This window comes from Malania oleifera, chromosome 9 (assembly GCF_029873635.1).
Source record: "Malania oleifera isolate guangnan ecotype guangnan chromosome 9, ASM2987363v1, whole genome shotgun sequence".
NCBI lineage: Eukaryota > Viridiplantae > Streptophyta > Magnoliopsida > Santalales > Ximeniaceae > Malania > Malania oleifera.
In genome coordinates, this window is record NC_080425.1 from 28,564,760 (window position 1) to 28,586,930 (window position 22,171).

Below are 22,171 nucleotides of genomic sequence, written 5' to 3' on the forward strand. Positions count from 1 at the left end.
TAACAAGGTGTATGGAGTCGTCACTAACCTTTTGGAATGTGGTTGGAACACTTGATTACTACCCAATTAAGGGTAGAATCGGTCTGCATTACCAGAGTTAGGTTCGATAATTCAATTACACAAGGGGAAGGTATTAGTAGCCCCTACACTCCCGTTCTTACAAATGGTGCCTAATTAAAAAAAAATTATCCCAAAACTAATTCAATAAGCCTTGTAATTCACTCCCCTTTAAAAAATTGTGAAGAGAAGCACAAAATGAAAATACTATATTAGTATTGCTTCATAACCAGGGCGTATCATACTCCGAAGAGCTCATGCCTCCCTTTTGAAATCATTGGGATCAAAAAATTGAGAAAATAGGGTACAAAATAAACTCCCAGGTTTTGAAATCGTATAAGTATTTTCAAAGTAGGAAAAGACTATTTTTTGGAGGTTTGAGAATTTATTCGGGATGAAAACCATTTTCGAGGCCAAAAAAGTATTTTTTTCATGATTGTTTTAAGTGTGAAAACATTTTTATGAATTTTGCAATATTTTGTGATTTTTCAACATTTTTCCCAAATGCTAATTAAATAACAAAAGGTAATTAAGGAAAAAAGAATGAAAATTTAAGCTTGAAAAATATTTTCTTGATTTTTGTGTGATTTTTCTAAGCGCAAAAACAATTTTGGGTTGCGAAAATATTTTTATTGATTTTTGGTATTGTTCTTGATTTTTATGTGATTTTTAACATAAGAATTATTTCAAACAATGAAAACTGACTTAGGAGTAATTTTGCCAAATTTTATGGATTTTTTGGTAATTTTTATGAATTTTTGTGAATTTGAAATGCATTATTAAACTATTTAAAATGGAAAAAGGAGAAAACCGGTGCGAACCGGTTCAAGGGGTGAAGACTGGTCAAACTTTGACCAGTCCGAGGGGAAACCGGTTTAAGGTCCAGGTTAGGACCACTTGTCAGCACTCGAGTGGTTGGTTAACGGAGACCTAGAAAGGCTGCGTCACATCATCGTGGCCACAATCACGGGGTGATTTGACGGCTGTCAAGGAGTCGCTTGATGCTGGGCGCGTGGGGGGATAAGACTGCCACGTGGCGATGAGTGAGTGGGGGAGTAGGCATAATGATGGCTTCTAACAGGGTGCTATCTTAGCCATTGATAATGGGCGGAGATCCAATGGCTCAGCAAAAGGGTGCTTCCCAGCATCGATTGCCTAAGGGACAAGATAGCCACGTGTTGGTTTGCGGTTGAAGGAGTGGAGCTCGAGGGGAGGAGCTTGTCCCAGGGCGATCATGGTTGTTGATGAGGAATGATGATCCAACGGTCATGGTGGGAAACACATAGATCACCCACGTGTCTTCATATGGAGCATTCAAAATAAACACCTGAGGAATGGTCTAGATTTTTGTCGTGTACGAGCTTGATCCTAGGGCCGTGGGGGTTCCACGTGTTGTCATCCGGCAGCTCCAAGGGGTGAACATATTTAAACCCAAATTTTTCCTTTTCCTCACTTTTCCACTCTCCATTTCAAAACCTTCTCTCATTCTCTCCTTTCTCTCTGGTTCTCTCCTCTAGCTCTCTCCCTCTCTATTACGAACCAGAAAGCCCTATCCTGCGAACCCCTTTCTCTCTCCTCTCTCTCCTTTCTCTACTCTTTTCTCTATTTGCTCGAACCCTAGGGTTCTCAGGATCCCTTGTTCTTCTGCTTTTCCTTCCTATCTCGATCTCTCCTTTCCTCTGCAACCTGCAACTATCTCAACTTTCTTCCACCTCCTCCTTTTTTATTCTCAATTCTCTCTCAAAAGCCTCAACTTTTCCTTAAAAACCCTAGATACTAACAACCCTAACACCTAAACCTCGTGTAACTCTCGAAAGACGAACCAGTTTCGATCAACCCCCCTTTTTTGCTTTTGCTGTCCTATCTAGTCAGACTTGGAGTTCTTTGGCGACAATTACCGAGGAAGGCTTTTAGGGGGAATGATGTAGGAGGATGCGAAGTCTTTTCAGGTCCTAAAAGTACGTTCAAGAAAAGATGAGTCCCCCCCTTTTCTATGGATTTTTTTTAAACTATGGATTTTTTTTTAAAAAAAAATTTATTTGTATAATCAAATTATGGTCATTTATTGGTGTGTTGATTATGCTTTTTTTTTTTTTTTTTTTTTTTTGGATGCTGAATTTTTGTGAGTTAGGCTGTGAACTTGTTAGAGTTTAGGATTAGAGCCCCCCGTGGTGCTAGGGTTTCGGTTAGAAGGGGGAAAGACGAAAACGAGTCAACTCATCTTTGATCTAGTGATTTGGCAATGGGTTGACTCATGAGAGTCAACTTGTTAGTGTATAGACTAAAATGGACCCGAGTGAGTTGGGCATGTGCAGCTAGACACGTGTGGGTGTTGGGTTAGCCCAAGTGGGCTCAGGGTAGTGTAAAAATGGGCTTGGTCTGAGTTTTTTTTTTTTGAAAATGGGCTTAGTTAGGATTCGAAAATGGGTTGGCTTTATATTAAAAAGTGGGCTGGTTTAAATTTAAAAAAAAAAAAAGGTGGGCTGATTTTGTAAATAGGCTTTGGGCCAGGATGATTTTAAAACGAGTATTGGGCCTGGTTAAGTTTAAAACGAGATGGACCAAAGTGTTTTAAAATAAATTGGGCTGGGTGATTTTTAAACCAAGATGGGCCAAAACGTTTTAGAATAAATTGGGCTGGGTGATTTTTAAATCGAGACGAGCCAAAGTGTTTTAAAAATGAACTGGGCCTGATGTTTAAAAAGATTTAAAATAAGGTTGGGCTGGGGAGATTTTAAAAAAAGTTAAGGGTCTTGAGGCTGGTTTTAAATAGGTTTGAGCTTGGGTTTGGGGTTCGGGTCAAGAGGTCCAGATCCAATGGTCTGGGTCACATGGTTAAGACCTAAGGAGAATGATGCGAGTCAAGGGTCTGAACCTGAACTCGGGTTTGAATATGACCACTGTCCAACTATAATTCAGATTTAAGCAATAAACATGAAATATAGGAAAGACAATGCATATCACACACAATTATTAACTAAAATGAATGATTTCCATGATAGTAATCTTAGATTTTACCCTTTCTTTCGCTCCTCTAGTCTTGTATGTATCTGTTTGGGTGATCGACCTCAGTGCTCTGAATGTGAGGAGTGCCTTGGGTGTGCCATCTGCTTTTTGCTTCTCTGCTCTGGTCCTTCTTCTAGCTCCTTTGCTCTCTACCACTCTGCCTTTTTGCTCCCTGCAATTTGGCAGAACCTCTCCCTCTCTAATTCTTTCCCTCTCACTTTCTACAATATTTCTCTATGCTTTTTTGTGTGTCCAACTACAGTGTGAGTAGGGAGGCTGGGTAGCCCTTTTGGCGCCAATTCTTCCCCTCCAACAGAATTCCCTGTGCTAGTAGGGAATAATTCTTTCTAAAAAACTGCATCTGTACATGTGAATTTTGGATTTTCTTTTATTATTTGGAATTCCAATTAACTGATCTTGTTACATTCTGTGCTCAAGTGAATTGGAGGATCCAAGTGGCAGCTCTGGAGTGGAGGGCTTGGCATCATCATTTATTTTTTAGTATATTTTTTATTATTATTTTTTGCAATACATGTACCCCCGGGTTGCTTCCCTCTGCAACTATCCTTTGTACATACTTGCGTAGTCTTATTTTCCATGTATGCATGTACCCCTAGCCTTTCTTGTACTATGACTGTTCTTTGTACTGTCCTGTACCCCTATGTTCGTGTATTTGTAGTTTCACGTGTACACACATGCCTTTTTCTTAATAAAATCTCTGAGGAATGCATTTCAATTTTGACTTCAGAGTTGACCCATTATACTTAAACAGAACAAAATTAACCTCAAATCCTGACAAAGTACCTGATTGAAAAACAAGACACCTAAAACCTAAAAATCATTTAAAGGTTTGAATGACTTAATAAAACTCGATTGGATTATTATTATTGTTATTTATTTTAATAAAACAAAACTTTTAAAAATTTAAAGAATCCAACTTCATATAAGAACACTCAATTACAGGACTCTTAAGATTTTGAAAATCCAATAAAGAAGCAATCTTGAATTTAGCTAATGGTTAAGGAAAACCTAGTCTAGTAGGGACAGATTATTATATGACTCAAATTTTTAGAAATTATGGGGATTCGAAGGGTAATCATGAAAAACTGATTAAAATCAAAAGGACTTGGTCTAACAACTCTTTTTTTTTTTTCTTTTTTTTTTAAAATCCTGAGATTCTATCATGACTCGGTTTAAAAGCTTACAAGACTCAAACTTAAACTGAACTTTTTTGAAATATTTATTAGAAGAATTTAATTGGGGAATTAAGGTCTTAATTTTGAAGGAGGGTCCTTTCAGGACTTGAAGTCAACTTTGGGTTTCCTAGGGGAGGCCTTATTAAAATTGGGGTGTCAATAGTGGTGATGTTGGATAGAGTGGTCTCTCACCACTTGATCTCCGGTGAGAACGGTGTAACTTCACGCTAAGCAATCACAAGATTATACAAAGCTTCAAGCTTCAACAATGGAGTTTTTTTATTTTTTATTTTTATTTTTATTTATTTATTTATTTATTTTTTAAAATTTTCAAAACATAGGTTGCCCTTGAGGTCTTACAATGAGAAGAATATAAGGACTAGCATAGGAGACAAAACATTAAACATGCTCACAACTCCTACACAAGCATAGGAGACAAAACATTAAATACTCTCACTAAATCCTAACACAATTAATACTTTCCAACTTACTAGACACACACTCATGCTTAGTTGTCTTAAACTACTACAATTCAAATTGGAGACTCAAACATGTGCCAAAAGAAAGGCCAAAACTGTGTGGCCTATAAAGCATAAAACTCTGTGGGGCGTGTTGGCCTAACATGACTTTCGAATCTTGTTTTGATGATAACAAATAAATGTTAATTTAACAAGTTATTGTTTAAGTGATGATATTTCAGGAAAACTAGTATGATAAAGTTCAAAAGGTTCAAAGAAATGAAAGCCTAAGATCACATGTACCATAAAGTTATACTTCATCAACAAGGTGATCAAAAGAAAAGCTCAAGAGGACCAAGATGTTCAAAACATGTGGAAGCTTAAAGAATACTCAAGCTTAAGGCAAAGATAACTCAAAGCAAAGAAATACATGAAGATTTCAAACTTAGAGAGTTTTTAAGTCTTTAGGAAGTCTTATGTAAGTACTTCATTATAAATATAATTTTGAATGCTTTGAAGCTCATTAGGGGTTGATATGGACTTAGAGACGTTACTTTGAAAACCCCAGAAAATGCTTTTTAAATGTATCAAAGTAAGATGGCTAACGATTTTGGAAACAAACCTCAAAAATAGTTTTTACAACTGTTTAGGTGACTGAAGATTCTCTTGAACTAATTTTGAATAGACAGTGAAGGTTTAGGTGACTAACCCGTGGATCCTCAGGCACCTGACCCTATTTTAATTTTAAATTTTGCAGTATTCAAAAGGATCAGCCGACTGACCCCTGAATGGCAAGTTTTTAAAATAGCTTTTTAAATTCAAATTCAAAGTTTCTTGTGCCCCAAACTTCATATAAACTTGGGAAACACTCTAGGTAACTTGGGCAACACGAATTTAATACTTTTTGAGCTTATAAATACATGGTTTCTTAAATCAAACCTAGACCAAGAATTGAAAATCAGATTTCAAGCTATATTGCTCACTCTCTCTCAAAGCCCTTTTGCACACATACTTTTGCTGAGAATTTCCTGAGATAAATAGATCTTTGATCACTAATTTGAAAGCAAATCTTATAAGGCTTGATACAAATCAAAAGAAGAATCCCGGTGACATACTTCCTTGAGCTTCAATTCAATTCTCTTTGATATTTACTTTCAAGTATTAGTTGTGCTATATTTATACTAACCAGCTCTATCTGAGAGCATCTCTTTTGCACAAAAATATTTTCTTGTTTCCTTGTTTTATTTGACAGTTCAGGGTTATTGGATCGTTGTACCGAGCATGGGGTATCGCTTGGAAAGGGGGCTCCACCCTAATTGGAGGAGGGATTGTAACGGTTTGTTCTGCCTGTAAAGGAACGTTATAGTGAAATCCTTAGGTGGTCTTGCCTACGGTGAAGACGTAGGCTGGGTATAAGCCGAACCTTGTAAAAACTCGGTCTCACTCTCTACCCTTACTCTTTTATTTTTTTGCATATAGAAATTGTGTAGTTGTGTATCTAAGTGCAGGAAGCTTAAAGTTTGAGATTGAGAAAACTTTTAATTTAAGAGAGTACATTGATTGATCTTTAGTGGAAACTTCAAAAGGCGTACATTGATTAATCATTTGCGAAAATCTTGGTTAAAAGGAAGTGCGCCAATATTCATATATACATGGCTTTGTTTAGACTTTAACCTGAGTTTTGCAAATGCCAAATCAAAGTGTTGCAGCTCATATAATTGGTTAAGTCTCTTGTGATTGATTGGTTGATTGGTTTATTGATAAACATCATTGAAAGCATCTCATTAAGAATCATTGGCTTGTGCTAATATTGCGTGTGCATTGTAGTTGATATAATTAAGCATTAAAAAATCATTCTTGTATGTTTGCTAAATTTACAAAAGGTTGTGAATTTGTAAAATGATTTTAAAGAAACTTTAAAAGACCAATTAACCCCCCCTCTTGGGACTACACCTTAGTTTTCAATTGGTATCAAAGTGAGGTCATAAAAAATCTTAATTAGAAGCTATATAAAGATCTATATGGCACACCTAGGCGTAGCTCCCTTTGCCAAGGGTCAATCCTCAACTAGGCCTCCTATCTTTTGTGGAATTAACTATACTTTTTGGAAACAAAGAATGAGAATCTAACTTCAAACCATGGACTGGAAAACATGAAGGGTTGTCACACATGGTGATCTTATCCCTACCAAACTTGTCGATGGAAAAGAAATGCCCAAAGAAGAAAAAGACATGACTGAAAATGACCATAAGATGTTGCAAGTTAACTCAAGTGCTATAATGCTTTATATCGTGCTTTTGACATAAATGAATTCAATAGGGTCATGACATGCAAAATAGCAAAAGAAATATGGGACAAATTAGAGGTAACCAATGGAGGTACCATTGATGTGAGAGATAATAGAATTGACATGCTTACTAGTGAATATGAAGCTTTTAGGATGAATCCGGTTGAATCCATTACAAACATGTACACTAGGTTCACTCATATCATAAACTCCCTTAATGCTTTAGGGAAAACTTACTCTACTTATGAGATAATCCGAAAAATCCTTAGAGGTCTTCCACCCGTTTGGGAACCCAAAGCCACAGTTATATAAAAAAGGAAGAAACCTTAAAAATACTTCACTAGATGAACTGATTGGATCCCTTCTCACCTATGAGATGACTATGAATGAAAGGAAAGCTGAATATGAAAATAAGAAATCTATAGCCCTTAAGGCTGTGAAGGATAGCTCAAGTGAAGGAGAATGCAAGTGAATTAGATGATCAAGATTAGCCTTCATTACTAAAAGACTTGGTAATTTCTTTAAAATGAAAAAGAAGTTTTCTAGAAAGTTTAGAGGTGCAAAAAAAAAAAAAAAAAAAAAAAGGAGAAATAAGTAAAAAGGAAAATAAGAATAAGAATAAACCCCCTACGTGTTATAATTGCAAAAACGTTGGACATATTAAACCTGATTGTCCACAACTGAAGAAAGACAAGAAAAAGAAAAAGAAGGCAATGAAAGCTACATGGGATGATACAAGCTTAAGCGAATTGGAGAACAAATCAAGTGAACAAGAGATGGCCAACGTATGCTTCATGGCTTACAAGGATGAGGTAAATTCCTATTATAGTTCTTCCGAAGAATCATATAATGAATCATGTAGTGATTATGTGATAGTATGACGCCATACAAAGAACTTGAAACTGAATTATTTGTCGTACACAATAAATTCATAAAAGTAACTTAAAGGAACATTGATTTAAAGAAACAAAATGAATCACTTAAAAATCAACTAGATACATCAAAATCAGTTGAAAAAGAAAAAGACTCACATATTAATGAACTTATGAAGAAAATAAATGACATATATCCAAACTTAGTAAAATTACAAGTAAATGGTGAAAGCAAGAAAGACTTAGAAATAAAAGACCTTAACAGTAAAGTTGAAGACAAAGATAAAATCATTTACAATTTTACTCAAGGAAAGGAGAACTTTGAAAATTTGCTTGAAAAAAAAATGTCATTAGATAAAGAAGGAATATGATTTAATGGAATTGAGAACAAAAAGAAGAAGAATCTTTATATAGGATACTTTGTTAAAGAATCAAAGCATTATGCAAGCACATCTTCAACTAATATTTATCAATACACTATGTGCTTCTTTACAAGAAAAAAGGACACAAAATTTGATTGTCCATTAGAAGAAAGAATGTGAGAATCAAGAAAGTTTGGAGAATTAAAGAAAACAAATTTGAAAATAATGAACCTAAGAAGGTTTGGCTACCTAAGAGTAACATATTGAACCCTTTTTGTAGGTTGGCCTTAGGATAGCCACATCTAAAGACAAATGGTACATGGACAGTGGGTGTTCTAGGCACATGACTGGGGATAAATCCAAGTTCACCTCATTAAGGCTAAAAGATGGTGGATACGTTATATTCGGAGAAAATGCAAAATGAAAAATCATTGGAATTGGTAAGATAGGTAAAGAACCTTCCCTTACCATTGATGATGTGTTATTAGTAGATGGTTTAAAACATAACTTTTTAAGCATAAGCCAATTGAGTGACAAAGGATTTGATATAATTTTCAAACAAGACAAATGTATTATTGAAGATAGAGAAAAACAAAATATTCTATTCACCGTTAGTAGAATCGACAATGTATATTGCATAAATTTTGAAAAGTTAAAATCTCAAAACATTGCATGCTTAGCAACTATGAATAAGGCAAGTTGGTTATGGCATAGAAGGCTAGGTCAAGCTAGTATGGATTTATTATCAAAACTAGTTAAGAAGAACCTAGTTAAAAGACTACCTAGTACAAAGTTTGTTAAAGATAAAACTTGTGATGCTTGTCAATTAGGAAAACAAACTAAGACCAGCTTTAAGAAGAAGAAACACATCTCCACTAGCAAGCCCATAGAGCTTATACACTTAGACTTATTTGGTCCCACTAGAACTCAAAGTATAGGAGGAAAGTAATATGCTTTCGTCATTGTAGATGACTACTCTAGGTTTACCTAGGTACTATTCCTAGCCTCAAAAGATGAAGCATGTAATACCTTGATAATCTTCTATAAAAGACTTCAAAATGAAAAGGGCTATGGCGTCTTAAATATTAGAAGTGATCAAGGAAGATAATTTAATAATAAAGATGTTGAAAAATTTTGCAATGAACATGGAATTAGACATAACTTTTTAGCACCTAGAACTCCACAACAAAATGGAGTTGTTAAAAGAAATAATAGAACTCTTCAGGAAATGGCTAGGACAATGTTAAATGAAAACAAACTACCTAAGTACTTTTGGGTTGAAGCGGTTAACACCGCATGTTATGTAATAAATAGAGTGTCCATTAGATCAAGCCTAAATAAAAATCCTTATGAATTATGGAAAGGAAGAAGGCCTAGCATAGCTTACTTTCATGTTTTTGGATGTAAGTGTTTTGTACTTAATGACAAAGATGACTTAGAAAAATTTGATGCTAAGTCGGATGAGGGTATTTTTCTAGGATATGCAACAAATAATAAAGCTTTTAGAATCTATAGTAAGAGAACACTAACAATTATTGAACCAATCCATGTAACCTTTGATGAATCAAACCCTTTTACAAAAGAAATTGAGATTGAAGAAAAAGATGATACTTCACAAAAACTAGAAGATCTAGAAATCAAAGAAGAAAAAGAAGAGAAAAATGAAGAAACTCCAGATAATGATCCTATAGAAAATTCTAAGTTGCCAAAGGAATGGAAATATGTAAGAAATCACTTTAAAGATCAAATCAAAGGAGAAACTACTAGAGGAGTAACTACCAGATCATCATTAAAGAACTTATGTAATCACTACGCATTTCTATCATAAGAAGAACCTAAAAACATAGAAGAAGCTTTAAGTGATGATTCTTGGTTAATGGCTATGCAAGAAGAATTGAACCAATTTGAAAGAAATAAAGTATGGAAATTAGTTCTTAAACCTGATGACCACTTAATAATTGGAACTAAATGAGTATTTAGGAATAAAAAGGATGAAAATGGTATAGTTGTAAGAAATAAAGTAAGACTTGTAGCACAAGGATACAATCAAGAAGAAGGAATAGACTATGATGAGACTTTTGCTCTCGTAGCAAGAATGGAAGCTATTAGAATGTTGTTAGCATATGCATCACGTAAAGAATTTAAACCAGATCAAATGGATGTAAAAAGTGCTTTTCTAAACGGTTTTATAAATGAAGAAATTTATGTCGAACAACCTATAATGTATTTAGATTAACAAAAGCATTGTACGGGTTAAAACAATCTCCTAGAGCTTGGTATGAGAGATTGAGCAGATTCTTACTAGAGAATGGCTTCTCAAGAGGAAAGGTGGATAGCACCTTATTCATTAAAACCAAAAATAAAGACATGCTAATCATACAAATCTATATTGGTGATATTATATTTGGTGCTACAAATGATGAATTATGTAAGGAATTTGCAAAGTGTATGCAATATGAGTTTGAGATGAGTATATTGGGAGAATTAACTTACTTCTTAGGTTTACAAATCAAGCAAGCTAAAATGGAACATTTATAAATCAAACAAAATACATAAGAGAAATGCTTAAAAAGTTTGACATGGAAGGAAGTAAGCCCATAGCAACTCCCATGAGTACCTCTATAAGCCTAGATAAAGATGAAAAAGGAAAATCAGTAGATATGAAGTACTATAGAGGAATGATAGGAAGTTTGTTATATTTGACAATTAGTAGACCAGACATAATGTTTAGCGTATGTATGTGTGCTCGGTTTCAATCCGCTCCTAGGGAATCTCATCAAATAGCTGCTAAAAGAATCCTAAGATACTTATAGGAACAATTGATTTAGGACTTTGGTATCCTAAGGACACTAGATTAAAATGATCAGTTATTCAGATGCCGATTACGCGAGTTGTAAAATTGATAGAAAAAGTACAAGTGGGACTTGTCACTTTCTAGGACGGTCTCTTGTCTCTTGGTTTTCCAAGAAACAAAATTCCGTAACTTTATCGACCACTGAAGCTGAGTATGTGGCGGCTGGTAGTTGCTATGTACAAATACTCTACATGAAACAACAATTAAAAGACTTTCACTTAGAGTATTCAGCCATACCAATTAAGTGTGATAATACAAGTGCAATAAACATTTCCAAAAATCCAATATCACACTCAAGAACTAAATATATTGATATAAGACATCATTTCCGAAGAGATCACGTATAAAAAGAAGATATACTACTTGAATTTATAAATACAAATGACCAATGGCCGAAGATCTTCACAAAACCTCTTCCTAAAGAAAGATTTATATCAATTAGGAGAGAACTTGGGTTGTTACAAAGTAGGGAAGTGATTTAGGAAGAATTCATGTTGAGTGAAAAGGGAATTTTTAGAAAGTTGAGAGGGTCAAGTGACTGAGCCTAAAACCTTAGTCAACTGGGCAAAGAAAAATAAGGGGTCAGGTGCTTGAGCCTTAAGACCTAGGTGACTGATGTGCTACTTCTTGCTGAAAAATTAATTTTATAAATTGTCAGGCGCTTGACCTGATGGGTCTTATATATTTTAAGCACGAAAAACCTAAAATTTTCAGACTCCAAGCTACTGACCTCTGCTCCATAACTCACTTGAGCCTCCTTCTCTTGATCTCCCTTAATTCTTACCTCCAAATCCCACAAATTAAAGCCTCCCAATCACTCTCCTACACCTTTTCCCATGGTTTCTAGGGTTTCACTAGGCTGGTTCGTTTGATCCTCCAAAATCAAAGGTGTCTCGCACCTTCAGGAAGAGATGATAATAACATAGAACAATGGCTCGTAAATCCTCAATTGAAGCATCGATACCGATATCATCTTCATTCTACGGAACCAATTTTTGGTAAGGTCACAGATACCTCCTTCTTTGATTCAAAATTTCCAAAAGTCTTGCCAATGTTTCGGAATATTGGTTGGAAGAATTTTGTAGCTTATCAATCCAAAGGCTTGTATCCAAACCTAGTAAAAATCTTCTATGCAAATATGATACATGGAGAAAATGTACTAACCATTGAGGTTAGGGGAAAAAAAATAGTTTTATCTCCACAAACTTTAGCTCCTATTTTTCATATTAGCCTAGGAGAATTTGAGTGTCCAACATTTTCTCAAACATGGGGATTCTAGAGCAAGGTTTCACTCTTGAGGAATTCTTGCCACTAATTATGGTAGAGAAACTTGTTTACTTTAGCCATCCTCCAATGTACAAACAGCTGAATCTTCAAACTCAAATACTTTAGAAAATTATCACAAACAACATCCTACCAAAAGCTGGTTCATATGATCACCTCTCCTACGTTGATTGTTTTGTGTTATGATGTCTGTTGAAAGGGAAGAAATTCAATTTATCTAGTTTAATTCTAAAGTGGATGTGGGCAAAATTAGAAGCTAGTCAAGTCACTCTTTCGTATGGTGGTGTTCTCAACGTTCTCTTTCCTCACCTCAATGTTACTACCCCTCCTGAACTGTTCACAAAGCAAACATGGTACGACGTTTTCAATTCCACAACCCTGAAACAAATGGGATATGAAAAGCATAAGCAGGGTTGATTTTTGAAAGGAGGATGACCACAAAGGCCGGTAGTTGTACCTCCTCCACCTCCAGATTAGCAACAAGTACTTTCAACTTGCACTTCTTCTTAGTTTATACTCTTCCACCATGAGTTCACTACATTCAGCAGAGACATGCGTTCAGGCCTCCAATCACTTTAGGAGAACGTATCCTCACTTCACACTATGTGCTCCTCACTTGACCAGCGCCTCATTGACATAGAGCAGTATGGGGCTAGCTTATCTCGTAGTGTTGATCCCATGGATACTAGCTCTGCCCCTCATAGTGATGCTTCATCTAATGAAGAATCTGAAAAAGGAAGTGAGGAGGGTAATGAAGAAGAAGCTGAAGCTGATGATGACAATGATAATGATGTTGATGATGATTGATCTATTTTTTTATTTTTGGTGTATTGTATTACAGTACTATCTTTGTATTGGCTTTGCCCTTGTGTTGCTTTGTTTGTTTTTGTTTTATTTTGGTTTGTAACTCTCTATGATTATGATTTTTTGTACTCTTTGATGTCTATATAACTATGCATATTGGTGTGTTCTATCCTAAGCCTCCTTGTGATTATGCTAGTTATCTCTTTTTTATTGATGTCAAAGGGGGAGAGATATCTTAGAGAGCAAAAAATGAGAGCATGGCAAAGTATGGCAAAAATGTGAACACATAAGAAATATTTTGACAATATTAGATAGCAAGGGGGAGAATGCACAAATAAGTATATAAACAACCATATGAGCAAAAGAAACCATATGATGTGATGAGCTATAATATCAAATATTTGAGATAATACTTTAAATAATGACTTGACACATGATCTTAATACTAAGTATGTTGAAATGAGCTATAATACTATAATACTTGATTATGACTTATTGAGCTTTGAACTTATATTTGAATTCATCATTTTACATATTGTTAAAAAGTATGCTTATTGTAAGGGGGAGCCTTATCAAGGTTCTCTCATCTTTGCTCCTTATTTGTCATCATCAAAATGGGGGAGATTACTGGCCTAACATGACTTTCGAATCTTGTTTTGATGATGACAAATAAAGGTTAACTGAAATCTTGGTTAAAAAGAAGTGCACCAATATTCATATATACAGGGCTTTATTTAAACTCTAAGTTGAGTTTTGCAAACACCAAATCAAGGAAGTGTTGCAGCTCATATAATTGGTTAAGTATCTTGTGATTGATTGGTTGATTGATAAACATTGTTGAAAGCATCTCATTAAGAATCATTGGCTTGTGTTAATATTATGTGTGGATTGTAGTTGATATAATTAAGCATTAAAAAAATCATTCTTGTGTGTTTGCTAAATTTAAAAAAGGTTGTGAATTTGTAAAATGATTTTAAAGAAACTTTTAAAAACCCAATTCACCCCCCTCTTGGGACAACACCTTAGTTTTCAGGGCCTACATGGGTCTTAGGCTTGATTTTGCTTCAACATCTTCATTTGGGTCTTCATGCACCTAATAGACGTCAACACTAAATAACTAAGTCTTCATATCTTCAATCTATGACACCATAAAATATCCAAGTCCAAATTAAATGTCCATGCAAAATATAAAGTTCAACATAGAATATTATGTTCAAGAATGCATCCACAAATAATAAAGTCTTCAAAATTCTTCCATTAAAAGATAGATGATCTTCAAGTAATTTCATGTGTACCTAAAAAATAATTATGAAAAATAGTGGACATCGGACATGTCACCATATCGGCAAAGGAGATAGTCAAAGTGTGTTGATCCCCATCAATCACAATATAAATGGGCTTGTGATGTAGGTGGAGCTACAAACTCAGGGTAGAGATGACACTATTCATATTGCAGGGAGTTTCAGCTTGAGAGACAAGTAGGATCATGGTGGAACCATGTGCACTATCAGACCAACACTTAGGTATAAATTTTGCATTGAGGTGTTTTATGTATTCATTACTACCAGCAGCAAGGTTTCTACTATTTTTCAAGTTGTTGTGCACGACAAAGGGAAAAATAGATGGAGGAGTGCTATGGTGGAGGAGAAGAATTCTTTGAACCAAGAGTGGGAGTTGGTGAGTTTCCCAATAAGGAAGAGGGTGATAGGATGCAAGGAAGTGATGTATCCGTTGTGTGTGAATGTCATGTTATTGGCTGGGAAGGCTTTAATTGAGGCTGATCAGTTGGGAACTCTATTGAAAGGTTTTGATATGAATATGTTGGGTATAGCCAGGAAGTGTCTTGGTTTGATGATTCGCATGGACCAGGCTGCAAGAAGATTGGTGTTATCTCAGGGGTGGTTTTGTGGAGAGAACCGCAGGGAGACTTTGTTTGCCATCTCAAGGGGGTTATGTGGAGAATCGATGTGAAATGTCTACGACTCAGTACCCAAGGATGAACTGTGATATCCGGGATATGTCAATCATCCCCCATGATGGTCCAATGGGGTGTTTTGGCAGGATATAGAGTAGACCGTCAATTGTGAGATCTGTTGACGACTATGTAGGGGGCTTTGGTGGTAAAAAGGCTTGCACCGGCTTTTGTGTTTATTTTTTTGGGAAGGCCTTGTTGGAAGCTTAAGGCATAGTCTCAAGTTGTTGCATCTATAACTAAATCGAGGTTGATGTAAAAGCCGAAGCTACCATCGGCAAGTTTAAGCAGCGTTTCTTAGACTTGGTGTTTGTCTCTAGTTGCTAGACAGGAGATGGTCCCAACCTAACGTCCAAAGTTGAAGGTGGAGCAGCGGGTTCATGTTTTCGGTTTCTCCGAAGTGGCATATGTTCTCCAAGGTGGAGATTTTTGGGAATTATGGATCATATACTGAGTGGATGGCATACACAAAGGGAAAGCATGAAGGTAATCAAGAAGCAGTAGGGGAAACCATTGACGGTATGGCTCTAACCATCGACAATTTGGAGTAGGATTTAAAAAAAAATACATTCTGTTTGAAACCATTGATAGTTTGGCTCGGAACACCCATCGTAGATTTTAAATTTTGAATGGGGAATGTTCGTATGGTTGGGGTTTGGAGGGAAAACCTTTGGGAACTCTATATATATGTCATATCTGATATATTTAGAGTATTGGTTGATAGTTGTTGAAAGAATTAAAGGGGTTCTTGTATTGCTCCTTTAATTTACACAAGAAGATAGTGAATCCTTGTTTTTTTCTCCTATGCATGTAGGCATTGTCGAACCATGTAATTCCTTGTGTCAATTTTATTGTTATTAATTTCATTTACTTGTTGTGGTTGTGGATTGTTCTGTATATTCACCATTAAAGTGCTACATTGTGTGTTTGATTCTTTATATACAAATATATATTCCGCTATGCATATTTTTGGGGTTTTACAAAACATAGGATAAATAGAAATAAAACTGAATATATGAAATGCAATTTCAGTAATAATAGGAGGAATATTGGAGGCAAAATTAAACTTGATGATAAAGAAATAAATAATACTAGTAGATTTTGATACATTGGATCTATTGTCTAAGTTGAAGTAGAAATTGAGAAGGATGGTATGCACAAAATTAAAGCAAGTTGGGTAAAATGGAGTAGTGCTTTAAAGGATGATATCATTTTCCTTGCATGCATTTGACGGTGAATTTTAGGACAGCCTATGTCATTGTATTCCTTAGTTTGATGTCAATTTCTCCTCAATATATTCCATGGGATCTTTATCTCCAACTAATTGAATTTCTTCCTCGTTGGACTTTATTGACTTTGCCAATTCAACACTGGTTCCTTGCCTAATTATGTTGATGAATATTGGTTCTTGTGGAATGGGTTGTGCAGTGGAGGATTGAGCTTCATCATTAACAAGTGTATTTCATTTAATGAGTTGGATTAATTCTACCACTAATTTTTCCAAAGCTTTAATTTTTTTTTTTGTCCATTAGAGAATCTTCATGCTAACTAGATTTTGGTATCTCCATACTTTGTGACTGAGTTCTTGTAATGATTGGGTGACTGATTTCTTGATAATTTTTCTTCCTTCATGAAATTTTGATTAACCTTATTGAATATATGAAATAAATTAAAACATACACAAAGAAAAAGAATATAGTATAAGGCAACACAACACACATAGAATTAATTTGCTTAGTGCACACAATATGCCAAGTGAATCCTTGCTTTGGTGAGAGGCAAATGCCATTTAATTTTATCCTCTTTATACACATCACTAGGCGTTTTGAATAGGCTAGAACATGAATCATTGCATCATACATATTAGAAGACCTAGTCTGAATCATTCGATTAACCACATATTTGACTATGGGATATAAATCTTGAGATGATTTACTCCTTTATTGAAGAACAGGGTCTAAGGTAAGGAGCCTCTTCGACATGGTATGAAAATCTACAGCTTATCCCAAGATTCTTTCTTATAATGTTGACAACTATGATAACTATACTTTTCATGTAGTATGATCCACTCTAGCTCTTGAATGTTAATATGTTGAACTACCATCTCCTCTTGCTGCCCATGTACATATGTCTTAGACTCCCATAGCTTGTTTCCTAACTCTTGGTTCATGGCTAGGAGTTGGAAGATCTATTTTTTTGATTCTTCCAGCTTTGATTATTTCTTTGTCAGTTCATCATTCTCTGCCACCACTTAGTCTTCTATCTCTTCAACTCTTGATTGGCCTCAGTCATCTTGTTCACCTTTGCTTGAAGCTTCCTCTTGGCTACCTTATATTTCATCTTCTTTTCCATAGCTATCTCCTAGTCTTTCTCTAAACGATTGACTACCATATCCAGCTTGAAGACTCGAGCTCTTAAGGCATCTCTTTCTTCAACTTCACTCCTTAACATGTCAACTATCTTTCTTTTTTATTCTTTTAGCCAGGTCCCAGAACTCCTCATAGCTATCTATCTTAGAACTCCTCGTAGTAGTACTTCAACTCATTAGGATGAGGAATAGGTCTATCAAATCCCTAACCATGTGAAACCTTATAGCCTTTGTCTCTACATTACTACTTAGTAGGATATCCTGATGAAGTTTAGATGGTGGTTCCTTCCTTCTCCAAGATCTTAGGACTTAGCCAAGCCCTTTTGGACTGCTTAATAAATTGAGTTGATGTACTATCTTTGTATTGGTATTAGAATTGGTGAAGTCCCAGAGTCTAAGGTATGAACTGGAAATAGCCAAGCTAACATAGAGCTAAGGTGGGTCAAGCGACTGAACTCGCAAGTTCAGGCAACTAAATCGCTACTACCAATCCTCGAACGCATATTTTAAATGGTTCAGGTGACTAAACTTATGGTTCAGGTGACTGAAGTATGTGTTTTAAACTTACGAACTGCACTGATTTCTTTCCTAATTTACAAGATATGGTTTCCAAACTTGGGGAAAACAATAAGATTCTTTCCTAAGCAATATAAGGCTTATTATATGTGCATTAAGGCACCAATACACACTGAAATACATTCAATATACTTTGATTCATACTCTAAAAAGCTGTTGTGCGCATTCCTCAAGTCCTAAACCGATTTCTGATTTATACTATTGAATTTCTCATACCACAAATTAGAAAACCCTTTATTTCTTTGTGAGCTTCATTTCAAATTACTATTAAAAGTATATAGTGATTTTATCTCTGTACAAAATCTGCTCTACTATGAGAGTAATCTGTTTGTACACACAATTGTATTGCTATTTTTGCAAACTGACGATTTGGGGATAGAGTTGTTGCCTAGCGAGATAGTTGTTGTTGGAATTGTTGTGATCCCAAGAGGGGGGTGAGTTTGTTTTTAGAGCATTTTGGCTAAATTAAATATTTACGTTGATTCACCACATATCATATCCTATTCAATATAATAACGTGTATGAAAAATGATTAAGTTATAAGTGAACATACCCATGCAGCATAACTCATTTGAATAAAAGCGTGCATGCAAATAATTATAACCATAAATGAACAAGCATACACATGCTGAATTTAAAGGGCATAAATTAAATGAGATATGGAGAGAGCGAAATACGACATTTGTTATTGAGGTTCGACCAAACCATCCTACATCCCTGCCTTGGGCATACCCTTAAAGGATTCCACTAAGCCTGCTCACTTAAACGGGTGGAGCAGAAGCCGTTACAACTTCTCCTTACGGAGCAAGGTAAACTCCTGCTCAATTACAAGGCTGAGCTCAACTTGTCTCACTTACGGAACTGAAACTCTCCAGTTCAATTTTCTGCTCCCCCTCATTTATGTAGTCAAAGCATCACTATATTTTCAATTTTCACCTATAATGCTTTCAAATGTAAGCCAAGACCCCAAAAATTTTAATAATCAATATTTGGCATTTGAAGCTTAGACTTATTTGATCCTTTCTGATTGGGGATGAGCTTTGACAATGTTTAAGCATTTTAGCTTCATTATAAGTTTAGGGTAATAAGATCTATAGTGCTATAATAATACCCTAAGGCTCAATTTCATATGTTGGACAAAGATATGCTATATTTAAGATATTCATACTAAAGCATATATATATATAGCATTACAAATTTAGCAAATAAATATGAATTTGTCTAATAAACAAGGGATAGCCAATATATTCATATATTACCCAATCATAATAATATGTAGAAGTTAAATGAATAGATTGGATATTTTCATATAAAATTTTCATATTGGCTTGCTTTTCAAATAATTTTAGTATAATAATAGTGTATTCTAAAATTTAAACCTTTAAGCATAAAACACTATTTAAGCATTTTATCACCATTACCCCTTATTTATTTTATCCTAAAATCTTATGAGTATTAGCATAATTTTCTTCTTAAGTGCACCTCATAAGATGACATGTTATAATCACAGAATTATCATATGATTCACAAAAAAAATCTAACACAAAATATATCATGTGAATCATAACACGAATCATTCAATAAATTAGAAGGAGAATAGATATACCTTTATGTTTTACTCCTTTTTAGTCGTTAGAGCTCAAGGTGGCGCTCCTCTCTCTCTTGGTTTTTCCAAAAATCATAATGTATCTCCTTAGTACTAGTACTAAACATGATCTTATGAAAACCATTAGTAACTAAGACACAATATGAAATATGCATTTTCATAATTTGGGAAACATTTCATTTTAAAAGTCGTTTTCAATGGGATATGATCTCCCTTTCCAAACACTTTCCAAATCCTCCAATCATTTCATTTTACAAAAATTATTTTCAATATTCAAAAAGTAAAATCTACGCAATAAAACCAGGGGAAAATTTGCAAAGACTTGACTCTTAAAGCAGGGATACACCGAAATATGAGCCGTTGCAATCTTTATGCAAATAGTAATTAACCTTTTCACAATCGGATTTTGATACCAATTGTTGGAATTGGTGTGATCCCAAGAGGGGGGTGAATTGGGTTTTAAAGAATTTTTGCTAAATTAAATATTTATGCCGATTCACCACATATTATATCCCATTCAATATAATAATGTACATGAAAAATGATTAAGCTATAAGTGAACATTCACGTGCAACATATCTCATTTAAATAAAAGTGTGCATGCAAATAATTATAACCATAAATGAACAAGCATAAACATGCTGAATTTAAAGAGCATAATTAAAAGAGATAAGTAGAGAGCGACACACGATATTTGTTATCGAGGTTCGGCCAAATCAGCCTACATCCCCACCTTGGGCATACCCCCAAAGGATTCCACTAAACCTGCTCACTTAAACGGGCAGAGCAGAAGCCGTTACAACCTCTCCTTACAGGGCAAGGTAAATCCCAGCTCAATTACAAGACTGAGCCCAACTTGTCTCACTTACAGGTCTAATACTTCGTAATTCAATTTTTGGGTTGAATCGAACCGATCTCACTTATGAGGCTGAGACTCCCCATTTCAATTAATGGGATGAACCCAATCAATACAATAAAACATTTTTGTACATAATAATGCTTCTCAAAATACAAGCTGGGATGTACACATTTAAGCTCAAATATATGCACTCTCCAATGATATGCATTATGCTCAGTAGAGTAAGGGTGCTATCAAATAATTTTGTGCAAATAAAATGTATATGAAAAATGAGTATTATTGTTCTCCTATAAATATTTTTGAAAATAAAGAATATTTGAAGAATCTAGGAATTTAAGCTTGAGAAAATATTTTTTCTATAAATAATTTTCTCCTAAAAACATTAATCAAAGAAATAACCGGGAGAAAACCTAATCAATACTCTCAAACAAGTTTTTCAAAGATTAAGTGCTAAGTGAGAGTATATGCAAATAAAATGCCCTAAATAAGATACTCTCCTAAAAAATGATTTTGAAGTAAATGCATGAAAGAGAGTTTGAGAGATTTGTAAAAAATATTTCGCCCCAAAAGAATGTGTTAATTTAGGTGTAATCCCAAGAGGAGGGTCGAATTGGGTATTTAAGAATATTTTGGTATTTCAATCTTCAATTGAAAACCAAACATACAAGTACAAATTTGGATACACACCGATTTCAGTATTTTACAACTCACTTGATTTAATCCGTAGATATCTCAATTAATTCAGTATTACCCAATTATTCTCACGTAATTTAGATATTCATATATATATATATATATATATATATATCAATATTTAACACATGCACAATAGATATAATATGAATATAAGTGCGGAAATATAAAGAGAGATAGAGAGATAGAGCACAGACACCGAATTTTTAATGAGATTCGGCCAAACCCGGCCTATGTTTTCACCTTGTGCAAAATATCCAAGGATTGCACTAATCCGCACCTTTAACTGGGACAGAGCTTCCCGTTACAAAACCACTGCTTAAAGGAGGCACAACTTCCTCCTACTCTGCTATTTACAAGAGGCACAACTTTCTCCTACTCCGTTGCTTACACGAGACACAACTTCCTCCTTCCCGGTTCATAACCCGAACCTTCAATACAATAGATAAATGAAATTCTTGAACACTCGGATGCTTCTAAACAAGCTAATGAGTACAATAAAAATTCCTAACACATATTCATATGATAAAACTTGAAGCTCAGTATGTATGTAAAGTTCTTGCTATCAAATAATTTGTAAAGTTGAATCTTTGAATAAATAAAAGACTTTGAATATTACAAAGATGTAAACACTACTTGTCACAACAATATTTCTCACAAATATATATTGAGAACCTTTAGGCTTTTCAGTTAAGTAGATTTTGCATTAACAAAATATTGAGTCTTTGAATGAATAAACACTCGAATAAAAAATATTCAACCATTGGCAAAACTTTTCTCAAGTAGTGATTTTTTCAAAACAATATATATATATCAGTACACTCAAGATCAATCTCTCAAATAATATTCAATGTTAAAATTTTAAGATGAAAAACTCTTTGAGAATAAGTAGAAACAAATAGATCGATTTACCAAAC